This window comes from Emys orbicularis, chromosome 11, assembly GCF_028017835.1.
Source record: "Emys orbicularis isolate rEmyOrb1 chromosome 11, rEmyOrb1.hap1, whole genome shotgun sequence".
In the NCBI taxonomy this organism is placed as follows: Eukaryota; Metazoa; Chordata; order Testudines; family Emydidae; genus Emys; species Emys orbicularis.
The window spans coordinates 58279040-58291486 of record NC_088693.1 but is presented as its reverse complement, the minus strand read 5'-3'; the positions used below and the strand labels follow the sequence as shown (position 1 = coordinate 58291486).

At 47.0% G+C, this 12447-nt stretch overlaps 1 protein-coding gene across 1 annotated transcript in view; it reads right to left on the bottom strand.

Annotated features, from left to right (window-relative positions):
• AOX1 (aldehyde oxidase 1) overlaps window positions 1–327 on the bottom strand; it is an 81434-nt gene extending 81107 nt beyond the window's left edge. The window contains exon 1 of the mRNA XM_065413109.1: window positions 294–327. The gene's annotated coding sequence lies outside the window, so the exon portion shown is untranslated. The remainder of the gene's footprint in view (window positions 1–293) is intronic.
• Between the last annotated feature and the right edge of the window lie 12120 nt (window positions 328–12447).

Below are 12447 nucleotides of genomic sequence, written 5' to 3'. Positions count from 1 at the left end.
TCATTGCAAACAAGCAATGTATGCAGAACGCTATCTGTGTGGAAGTGACAGCGAAAGACCCCGGCCGACACCCCAGTATCATGCGTCTTCCTGGGACGAGGAGCAGGGATTAAGTAGCTACGTTAGCGCTATATTGGCTGTTTCCTGTTCTGACCCTGCAGAGGAGAAAGGGAAGTGGGGGTGGAGAACTGCCCATGGAGTCGGAGGAACTTGGGTCTGTGTGTCCGGTTGCCATCACATGAGACGTGGCCAAAAGGACACTCCAACGCCTCCCGCCCCGCCGCCCCGCTCACTTACCTTCCTCCCGTTCACAGAGAAGATCAGCTCATCAGGCCCCGCTCCCCCTGCAGCGGGGAGAGACATTGCGAGACGCGGGGAATCACAGCTCCTGTCCCCGCAAACCAGCTGTGCTGCGCAGCGAGCGATGAACTTTCCTGGGCGGGGCTGCCTGTGAACTCGAGAGGCCAGGAGGCAAAGCCAGTAACATGAGAAGTCGGGGGTGCTGTGATCCGCAAATGTAACTGATATAATAAACAGGCCCATAGCTATAGATAGCTTCCACCCATTGTGCAGTCCCAGATAAAAAGCCCATCCTGCTCCAAACACTTTCAAAACTGGTGCACCGCCAGGAAAGTCAAAGGCAGTGGTTACTATCGCCAAGAAAAGCAAAGAGCGGGACTGTTCTCCGGTTCTTTGCTGGAATAACTGTTGCATAAACCCTGGCACAGGATTTTAAGGAGACACTCGCATTTTACAGTATTACAAACTGTTCATCATCCCATGTATCTGCTATAAAAAGGTGGCATCACCCCCCCCCCCCCATTAACATAGCATCACCATGGTCCAGAATGCAAGGAACTGCAATGGCCAATCCTAAAAATGAATGATTCACCAAAATAACATCATGGTAAGATTAGAGAAAAACAAAGATACACAAAGACATTGCTCCTCTATATAGACCATTACTTAATTATTATTTATAACTATGGTAGCACCAATTATTTTTATTATTTATTAATATTGCTGTACACCCTAGAGGCCCCAGCATTATTGTGCTAGGCACTGTAGAGGCTCCAGCTGAGATAGGGACCCCATTTTGCTAGGCACTGCATAAACACAGAGGAAGAGCCAGTGCCTGCCCCAAAGACCTTACAATCTAAACTGACAAGACAGATAAAGGGAGTATTATCCTCATTTTCACAGATGAGGAACTGAGGCACAGACAGATTACGTGACTTGCTGAAGGTCCCATAAGAAGTTTCTGACTGAGCCAGCATCCAAATCCCAGCCCAGCATCTTACCCACAAAACCATTTGCGGAAAAGCGACGTAACCTGTTCTTAGCTGCCTGTGGGGAATACAACCAAGCCCATCCTTCCTGCCACCTCAGACAAAATGAAAGCATGTAGAGAGATGTCAGTGTAAATATGCATAAATAAATAAACTATTTTCAAAAGCTAATGAAGTGTTTGAGTCATGAGAGAAAAAGTTAGAAAAAGAGAGAAAGGTTGAAAATGGAAGAGCTGATTTTTAAAAATGGCAATCACAATGGGGACATGTGTAGGAGTAGGATTTTATAATAACCCATAAGAATTTGTAACCCATAAGAATTAATGTATGATTTGATTTCATCCTGTCAGCCACCCTTTTTGAACAGCAGAAAGGAATGACAGACCAGAACAATCCTTATGACTGATCATGGTCACCCTTTTGTTTTAGGATAAGTTATAATGTCTACTATGGTTTCCTATATGTATTACAAAGTAGGCACTCTAGTTAAATATACATTTCTTTGTTTTAAGGTTTAGTAAGTAAAAGACAGGATTCTCTATTGTGTCTATGTTAAGTAGATTAGAGGAACATTGAAGGCCTGGGTCTCAATGTAAATCGTCTTGGTTATTGATGGTAAAACTTAGCAAGGTATAATTTGCAATGCCTTTTTGCTCATATAAATACTACTGTTTGTATTCTCAGGCTAGGTCTACACTACCCGCCTGAATCGGCGGGTAGAAATCGATCTCTTGGGGATCGACTTATCGCGTCTCGTCAGGACGTGACAATCGATCCCCGAATCGACGCGCTTACTCCACCAGCGGAGGTGGGAGTAAGCGCCGTCGACTGGGAGCCGCGGCAGTCGATTTTGCCGCCGTCCTCACAACAGGGTAAGTCGGATCTGATACATCGAATTCAGCTACGCTATTCGCGTAGCTGAATTTGCGTATCTTAAATCGACCCCCCCCCTGTAGTGAGGATGTAGCCTCAATCTGTTTGTGTGAATGAGGAATGTATGCATCAGGAAAAGATAAGGTGTGAAGGCCATTGTTATAGCCAGAGTCAAGGAAGAAGGAGTGAAGAGACTTAAAGAACATCAAAGAATCATCAACGCGCATCCATAATGAAGGGCAGATTGACGACCCTGAGGTGAAGGCTGGCACTCCTACGGACAATTGATTAAATCGGAACAAAGGACAGGATGACCCTCTCGGAGGTGTATTGGAATGTTTACATCAGAAACTGACACAGCAAAATCCATAGACTTCAATAGAGAAAAAAGACTATAAGATCAGGGTGCTTTGCCATGGGACTTTGGGTTCGTCTTGCCACACTCCAGGAGCATCGGATGGCCACTAGATTGATCCAGACTCTGGACTGGTAACTATAAACATCACTGCAGGACTATGTGTGTGTGTGTATATATGTGTGTGTGACTGAAAAGCATATGCTAATTGTGGTATTCTCAATAAATGCTGTGCGTATCTACCTTCCTCTATAAAGATCCCGTGTGCTTTGTATGAGCATAACACATGGACATTATGTTCAGAGATTTCATTGTTTTCCTGTTTGATTACTGAAGTTCATAATGTAATATTGATTCTTTAACTGCTACTGTTGTATAAAAGAGAAATACCGTCTGAAAAGAAGAAAGGACAGAAGCAGGCTACTTCTGTCTCCTGGCACAAAACATTTAATTTTCTAAATTATGAAGTATTGTTCCATTGTGAAAAATTACTGTAAAATATCATAAGGTTACTTAATTGTTGTGTTTAAATGACTCCATACCATATGTGCTCAATTTACAAGTAAAAAGATGTCTTTTTCTACATGCTAGCCTTGAAAACTCAACATGGGTTCTGAAAGTCAGATACTTTCCTTCCCATGCATCAGCATAAACTGAAAGGGAAGGATGAAATTATGCCATCCTCACTGCTAAACGTGGTGTATCCAAGAGAAGATAAATACATTTTGTCCTTGATCAAATTTTGTATGCAAATATAACAGTATTAGTTTTTGTCTCTGAGCACAAAGAGAAAATAACAGCTTTCATTTGAAGTTCTAATCCCTTTTCTCTAAACTGAACAGCCCCACATTTGGGGAAATTTGGATATGAATCTCGACCTAAACTTTGTGGCTCAGACCATGTCTATTTTGAAAAGAGTTTATAAAGGATACTGCATCTTCTTGGTAATTGTTTCATGTCTTGATATCATCACAGTGCAGGTCCACAGCCATCTACCCCAAACCCATACCTAGTTCCTGTGAGACAGATTGCAAAAGCCTCAGTCAAGGAAAAATGTCACCAATTCTTGATGTGGTACTTTCACCACACTTGGCTTAAGTGTATAAAAAGGAAAGTCCATCCCTTAGGAGACACAACAGGTTAGGGATTTGTGAATACATCCTGATTATTAAATTCCAGTCTCCACCAATATGAATCTACAATTCCTCAACCACATGACAACATTTGCAGTTGATTGAGTCTGAACAAGAGAGAATGGTCAGCTGTCAGCATAATTTCCTATTAGAAAAAAAAAAAAGCACCTTCAAGAAGCCAAACTCTGGACACAGTATGAAAGGACATGTTCAAGAATGGTAGCCATCAATATAAGAAAATATATATAGGATACAGAACCACTACTTAATTAAATGTATTGCTAACTGGTACTGGTTAAATAGTGGTTTGAGGTGATAAAAACCCAGGAGCAGGGCTTTGGCACTACCTTCGGTAGATAAACCCAAGTTTCAGTTAATAAGAGAGGATCTGGAAAAGTATGCTAGATGGTGGCAGGCTTGAAAGTACTCAGATTTTATTAGCATGTGTGTGCACCTCTCCCTTCTCCTCCCTCCCATTAACAGGCTATCCACATTCCAAGATTTACATAAAAACTCTTTTACCCTTATTCAGACATAAATATTATGAGATCAAAAGTTTTTTTGTTGACCCAAACTAAGCCTGAGTTGGATGTAGAGGAAACTTCTTAGACTGATGAGCTGATGCTCAAAAACTGTCTCTCTTCAAAACATCATCAACAGCAAAAGCAGCTAACTCAACCTTGAGAGAAAAAGGGCAAACTCCTGTTCTAAGTTTTTAGTTCCAATTACGTAAATCTGAAGTAATTCTAAATGACTTCAGTGGAGTCACTACAGATTTTTACAGTCATAACCAAGAGCAGAATATCATCCAAGATTTATAGACAGAGGATGTCTATAAAAAATAACTTTTATTTATACAATACTAGCACAAATCTGACAAAAACCACTCTGTTCCTTTGGGGACAGCAGACCCAGTACTTCTGTGAGCGTTCAGTAGAGAAGGGGCTGGACACTACAGGGGAATGCATCAAAGAGGCTCAGGGACTGAGGTACACCTATTATTAACCTGCAAGACAAAGTAAGGACTGGCATATCCCAGAGGAGATTGTTTGGATGGCTGGTGGTGCCACGGAACTGACACTGTTAAGTATAAGCAAGTCTCCCTTTTACTGGAGAGGCAGGAGGCTAACAAGGTGACTCACAGTCTGGGGTACCCCAAGAACCATCACACTTACTTCTGTTTGGTAGCAGAATTTTAATCTCAACACCTCTCAATCATAGAATCATAGGACTTGAATGGACCTTGAGAGGTCATCTAGTCCAGTCCTCTACACTCATGGCAGGACTAAGGCTATGTCTATACTACCGCGGTAAGTCGACCTACGCTACACAACTCCAGCTACGTGAATAACATAGCTGGAGTCGACGTACCTTAGGTCGACTTACCACGGGGTCTATACCGCGGGGGGGTTGATGGGAGAAACTCTCCCGTTGACTTACCTTATTCTTCTCGTCGGGGTAGAGTACTGGGGTTGACTGGAGAGCGATCTGCTGTCAATTTGGCGGGGCACTTCCTGTTGCTCCGAGTGGTGAACAGCTCCACCTGGGGAAACCCCCACCTTTGGAAGATGGAGCATATGACATCCAGCCAGATAGACCATTTGTGATTGTGGAAGGACCTGCTGAGGTGGTCCGCCAGTACGTTCTGGATTCCTGGCAGATAGGACGCTTCCAGGTGAATGGAGTGGGCTATATAGAATTCCCAGAGTCTGAGGGCTTCTTGACAGATGGGTGAGGAACGGGCTCCACCCTGCTTGTTGATGTAAAACATGGCAGTGGTGTTGTCCATCATAACTACCACACACTGGCCTTGCAGACGGGACTGAAAGGCCCGACATGCCATTTGCAGTGCTCTCAGCTCCTTGATATTGATATGGAGAGAGAGCTCGTTCTGTGATCATAGGGCCCTGCATTTGGAGGTCTCCCAAATGTGCACCCCATCCTAGAGCTGATATGTCTTTACTAGGGACAAGGAAAGCTGAGAGCTGTTGAAGGGAACTCCTTCGCAGACTACTCGAGGATCGAGCCACCATTGGAGGGACCCTAGTACTTGCTGTGGCACCGTGACCACTGAGTTCAGGCTGTTGTGCCCTGGGTGGTGGGCCGAAGCGAGCCACGCCTGCAGAGGCCTGAGCCTCAGCTTGGCATCTCAGACCACGTACGTGAAGGCAGCCATGTGTCCGAGGAGACTCAAGCAACCCCTTGTGTAGTGGTCGGGTACTGTCTGAGGCTTTGAATGATGTCTGTCGTGGCTTGGACTTGGGACTCTGGCAAACTTGCTCTTGCCTGGACCAAGTCCAACACCGCCCCGATAAACTCTATATTTTGGGTTGGTGACAAGGCTGACTTGTTCACGTTGAGGAGGAGACCCAGTCTCTCGAAAGTGGATCTGACTAGATGGACCTGAGACTCCACCTGCTCCCTGGTGTGCCCCCTGAGCAGCCAGTCATCGATGTATGGGTATACCTGCACCTGCCTCCTTCGGAGGAAGGCTGCTACAACCGACATGCACTTGGTGAACACTTGTGTGCTGACAACAGGCCGAAGTGGAGGACCGTGAACTGATAACGTTTTTGGTTGACCATGAACCTTAGAAAGCGTCTGTGTGCAGGCCGAATCGCTATGTGAAAGTACGCATCTTTCATGTCAAGGGCAGCGAACCAGTCTCCCAGATCCAGAGAAGGGATAATTGTACTGAGGGAGACCATGCAGAACATTAACTTCACCATGACCTTGTTGAGTCCTTGCAGGTCTAGAATGTGTCTGAGACCCCCTTTGGCTGTGGGGATTAGGAAATAGCAGGAATAGAATCCCCTGCCCCTGAGGAACCTCCTCCACCGCTCCTATGGCAAGGAGCGCCCGCACCTCCTGGATAAGGAATTGCTTATGAGAAGGGTCCATGAAGAGGGATGGGGAAGGGGGATGGGAGGGAGGGTCAGAGCAGAATTGCAGAGAATATCCCACTTCTACCATGTGGAAAACCCAGCGGTCCGATATTATTTGGGACAACGCACAGTGGAAGCGGGATAGACGGTTCAAAAAACACAGGGAAGGATCTGGTGCTGAGACAGGTGCTCTGTCCGCGGGCGCACCTTCAAAATGCCTACTTTGAGTCCGACGAAGGTTTAGCAGGGCCCTGGCCCTGTCCAGATGGAGGATGGGAGGGCTTGTGCCTGCCATTACTGCCCCTACATCTGTAGAAATCCTGCCTCTGCAGAGGATATGATGCTGTTGCTGTGGTTGGGGCTTCAAGGGGTTTCGTTGGGTTGGAATCTTTTAGGCTATGCAGCAAACAGACCCACCCCATCGAAAGGTAGGTCCTGCATAGTCTGTTGAACCTCGGGCGGAAGCCCTGAGGCCTGCAGCCATGCGCTACACCTCATGGCGATTCCTGAGGACCAGGTGCATGCTGCTGAGTTGGCAGCATCTCGTGAGGCCTGTAAAGAGGTCTGTGCCACCTTGACAATCACCCCAAACTCCTCCCTGGACTCTGCTGGTACCAGCTCCCTAAACTTCAGCATTGAGTTCTAGGAATTGAAGTTGTATCTACTCAGGATTGCCTGCTGATTGGCAATCCTGAGTTGCAAGCCCCCTGTGGAATATACTTTGCGTCCGAACAAATCCAGGCACTTGGCATCCTTGGACTTAGGCGCTGGAGCTTGCTGTCCCTGTCTCTCCTTCTCATTCACCGCCGCCACCACTAATGAGCAGGGCTACGGGTGTGTGAATAGGTGGTATTCATACCCCTTAGAGGGAACGAAATATTTCCTTTCCACACCCTTAGCGGTGGGAGGGATGGAGGCCAGGGTCTGCCAAAAGGTCTTTGCATTGGCCTGGATAGTTTTGATGAGGAGTAGAGCCACCTTAGTTGGTCCTTCTGGTGCCAGGATATCAACCATAGAGGTCTTACGACTCTACCATCTCCTTGGCCTGCAGGTTCATATTCCGTGCCACCCTGTGCAGGAGTTCCTGGTGGGTGCGGCTATCTATGGGGGGTGGCCCCGAGGTGGAGGAGCCCGCCACTGCCTCATCCAGGGAGGAAGACGAGGAGGCTAGTGGGGGAACTGGGTCCTCAGGGACTTCCTGACCTGCCTCTAATCTGGGGTCAGCCACCCCAGCCTCTGGCTCAGGAACAGGGGTGGGTTCCAAAGGAGGTGGTGCTGAACTGGGACCAGAGTTGACTTCTGCTTGTTTATCTACAGACCCAGTGCCTGGAAGTTGACCTGGACTGTACTGATGCTGTGCTGCACCTGAGTCTGCGACTGACCTTTGATCAGACAGTCGTCGAGGTATAGGTAGACTTGCACACCTCGATGCCTGAGGAAGGCTGTTACCACTGCCGTCCGCTTCGTGAAGACTTGTGGGGCTGCTGATAGGCCAAATCACTGAGCAGAGAATTGGTAGTGGTGTTGATCCACTAGAAACCTGAGAAATCTTCTGTGACCATGAAAGATAAAGATGTGGAAATAAGCATCCTTTAAGTCAAGGGCAGCGTACCAGTCTCCTAGATTCAGGGAGGGAATGATGGAAGCCAGGGAGACCATGCGGAAGAGATGGTTACTCACTTTGTGCAGTAACTGAGGTTCTTTGAGATGTGTGTCCCGCTAGATGCTCCACTCCAGGTGACGGTGCGTCCCAGCGCTGTTGATCGGAGATCTTTGGTAGCAGAGCCTGGTTGGGCCACACGTGCGCAGCTGCTGTCTCGTGACATCTGTTCAGCATGCACACGGCATGACCCCCTTAGTTCCTTCTCAACCATCCTCGGCTGAAGATCGAGCGCGGGGCAGTGCTGTAGCTTCTTCCCCTATTGACAGAAAAGTTATATGCGATTAACCCAGTTTTACCCTTCCCTTTAAATGTTTGTTAATAGCTAAAAAAAACAAAAAACCTCTCCCCTCCCCCCCCAACCGTTTTCTTCAAGTTCCCTGCTCCCTGCGAAATGAAAACCCTGCTTCGTAATTTTTGGTCCACCATGACCTCTCCTTTTTTAATTTCAACATGCCAGGCTCTCCTGGTTTTAAAAGACACGGTTTCTTGAAATATTTGTTGAGGTGATGCAGGTCCAGGATGTGTCGTAAACCCTCTGCCCCCTTGACCTTCGGGATTAGGAAATATCGGGAGTAAAACCCATTCTCTCTCAAATCTTGAGGAACTTGATTTAGCCTGATTTAGGGTGTACTGATAATATTAATTTGGATAATATGGGAATTTAATTTATTAATTTTATTTTATTTAATTTTAATAATAATATTAATACTTATTATTAATAATATTAATTAGTATGGGTTTAGGCTCGCCAATCTGTTTGATCAGAAGATAAAAGTTCTTGTCCTGAATCAAGCTCCACAGAATTTATAAAGGATCCTCGGGGGTATGACAGGAAACTCACACTGAGACAGATATAGCCTTAAAGACTGTTTATTAAAATTAATAATAGTAAGTAAATGGTAACATACCCAGAGTTACAAAGTTACAATTGCATTACTGCTATTCAAAAGATACATATGATAATATAGTATTGCATGCAACAAAGCTTTGGTTAACATACTCACACCCTTCCTTGATAACCTGGTGGTAAGAGACACAGGAACAGCCTTGCGGTTCAGGTTTCTCAGTTCTTGAGTGAGGGATGCAGTGCTTAGAAAATGCTAAGCGCTATCAAAGCTGACTAGGGTTTACTTGACTAACTTAAACTTAAATCAAAACCTAATAAACAAACTAAGAATAAAACGTAGGCAAACCAAGCTTAGCCTAGTTCCCTTGAAACTTAAAGTTTAAGAAAAACAAGTATAGCTTACGAATAGTAGCAGTCATCGTAGATAGATAGAGTGGAGAAAGTAAATAAAACTAGAGTAAAGTGAGAACGGAGATAGTGAGAAATGGAGATGGAGTAAAGTAAGAACGGAGATACTCTATTGAGGTGGGTTACCTCTTTTATAGGGCAAATGCCGGACCTCCTTCCTCTTATGCCCAAATTTCATTCCTCACCCACAGAAATGTTAGGGTACACTTACCCCCATAGGCTAGTATGTATGTGCGTATTGATGACAGGTATGTATGCACATCAATCTTTTGTGGTGTACTTGTTAAATCTGTGGGGAAAAACCCCTATGCCATTTTTCATTGTCTATTGGTCTAGATAAAAGGTCATAGACATAGGCGTGGGTACTCATCTATTTAGGTAACAAGCTATAGGTCAACTTTACTTTTTGAGTAAAAGGTCTTAATATAGATATGCTAACTTTGCCTTAGCTTAACATACCGGATATGGCCTGTAGGTCTCTTGCATTACAGCCAAACTTACTTTAATATAAGTCTATAAACCTATTACAATACATCAAATACTTAAACTATAAGAAAAGATATATACATACAAGCAAGCAGGTTAGTCCCATAGGCTACAGGCCCCCACAGTTAGGAGGGCTTGCACTTTCTGGGCAAGAAGCTGCTTATGAGAAGGGTCCCTGAAGAGGGACAGGAGTGGAGGGCGGGAGGGAGGGAGGGGTGGATGAAAATTGGTGGGTATAACCCACTGTTACTGTATTCAGTACCAAATGATCTGATGTTATATATGACCACACTGGTCTGAAGGGTGACAGGTGGTCAAAAACAAAGAGGGGAATGGATCTGGAGTCAAGACTTGTATATTGCCCTCAAAGGCCTGCCTGGCCCTGCTGGGGTATCTATGTGAGCCTGACTGGGAGGCTGAGGTAGGTGGGAGGGATTGACATCACTTATAACCATTCCCTTTTCTTTTTTAGGGCTCCTGCCTGGGAGGCACCACGAACCTGGGAGGCTGCTGGGGCCTAAAGTGCTTCCTGGAAGCTGGAGGCGTGTAAAGGCCCAAGGAGCGAAGGGTAGCCCTTGAATCCTTGAAGCTTCAAGTCGGTCTGTTCAGAGAACTGGGAGGTGTCATCAAAGAGGAGGCCCTGGATGGACTGCTGAACTTTGTGAGGAAGGCCAGAGGATTGGAGCCACGCACAGCGCCTCATGGTGACTGCCGATGCCATAGTTCTGGCTGCTGAGTTGGCCACATCCAGAGCTGACTGGAGGGAGGTCCTGGTCAGAGTCTTGCCCTCCTATAGGATGTCCATGAACTCTTCCCTTGACTTCTGTGGCAGGGAGTCCTTAAATTTGGACAATGAGACCCAAAGATTAAAATTGTACCTCCCCAGCAGGGCCTGCTGACTGGAGATAATACATAACTGGAGACTGCTAGTTGAATAAACCTTACATCCAAACAGGTCAGTCTCTTGACCTCTATTTTTGGGGGTGGCACTTGGCTGCCCCTGTCTGTCCCATTCATTCACCGCCAGATCCTACCACCCCCGGTCCTACCAGGGACCCGGGGGTAGTGGTGTGAGTAAGAAGTGAGGTGTTTTACCCACGAAAGCTTATGCCCAAATAAATCTGTTAGTCTTAAGGTGCCACCGGACTCCTTGTTGTTTGTGTTGGTGTGAGTAAAGGTACTCAAACCTGCTGGCTGGGACATAGTATTTCTTCTCTGCCCTTTTTGAGATGTGGGGCAGAGAAGAAGGAGTCTGCCACAGTGTTCTGATGGGGCCCATCACTGCTTTGTTAATGGGCAAGGCCACTCTGGAGGGAACTACTGCAGCCAGGATATTGATCTCAACTTCCAGATCCAAGTTCACAGCAAGCCTTTTCAGGAGCTCCTGGTGGGCCCTGAAGTCATCCTGAGGGAGTGGGTTACTAGGGCCTGCGACCACCTTGTCCGGAGATGAGGAGGAGGCCTGTGCTGGAGGTGGGGCTCCCTCCACCTCCTCTAATTCCACCATGTCTATTAGGGTCATTTCCTGGATGTTGGCACTGGGGTTGGTACTGGAGTCAGGGTCCGGTGCCGGATAGCAAGAAATGGTAGCCCACCTTTCTGACACCACTATGACCGGTGGGAGGGGGGCCTAGTACCAGGAGAAACTCTCAAGGATTCCAGTACTGACACTGCATCAGACAGTGTCCTGGTGGCCAGACGCCAGCAGGAGGGCCGGTAGCAAAGTCTGGTGTATAGTCTGGGTACTGGTAGGTTTTGGGTGGAGCGAAGGATTCCCCTTCTGACTCCGAGGAGGATTCTCTTTCCCTGAAGACCATGGCGGTACAGTACCCGCTTCCACCTCTGGGCAGTGCCAGGGAACCAGGGACCAACGGCGGCCAGTGACCATGGCTTCAAGACCATGGAGGACCTTGAGGGATCAGCGGGATGGGGAGGGACAGCAGGTTGTTTGCCACTTGAAAAGCCTCCAAGGTTGAAGGGGCCAACAGATGACTGACCCTATGGCTGCTCCCAGGAGTCGGTGGCGGGTCCCATACTCAACTCAGCGCTCTAGGGGGAGTCAGCGGCACCATCAGAGGCCCAGGGAGGTAGAGTGGCCTAACGTGGGTCTCACTATGCCAGCTGTTCCCTGCTTGTCCCTCTTCTGCACCGGAGAATGCCCTCTCTTGGTGCATTATTTCTTATGCCTCTTCCTCGGCACTGGGGATGGAGATTGGTGCCGGGAGGAGCACAGTGCTGGGGGAGTGCTCCGCACGGATGTTGAGGTGCTGGTCGGAGGGCCACCTCCATTAGAATGGCTTTCAGCCGAATGTCCCTATCCCTTTCTCATGCGAGGTCTGAAGTCCCTGCAGATAAAGCACTTCTCTTTAATGTGAGACTCCCCCAGACACTTTAGACAGCAAGAGTGTGGGTTATGCTGCATAAAGCACACAGCTTGAAGCCCGGGATATGCCCAGCCCCTGGAGCGAAAAGTCCCACGATGACAGAGACAACTACTAACACTACTGT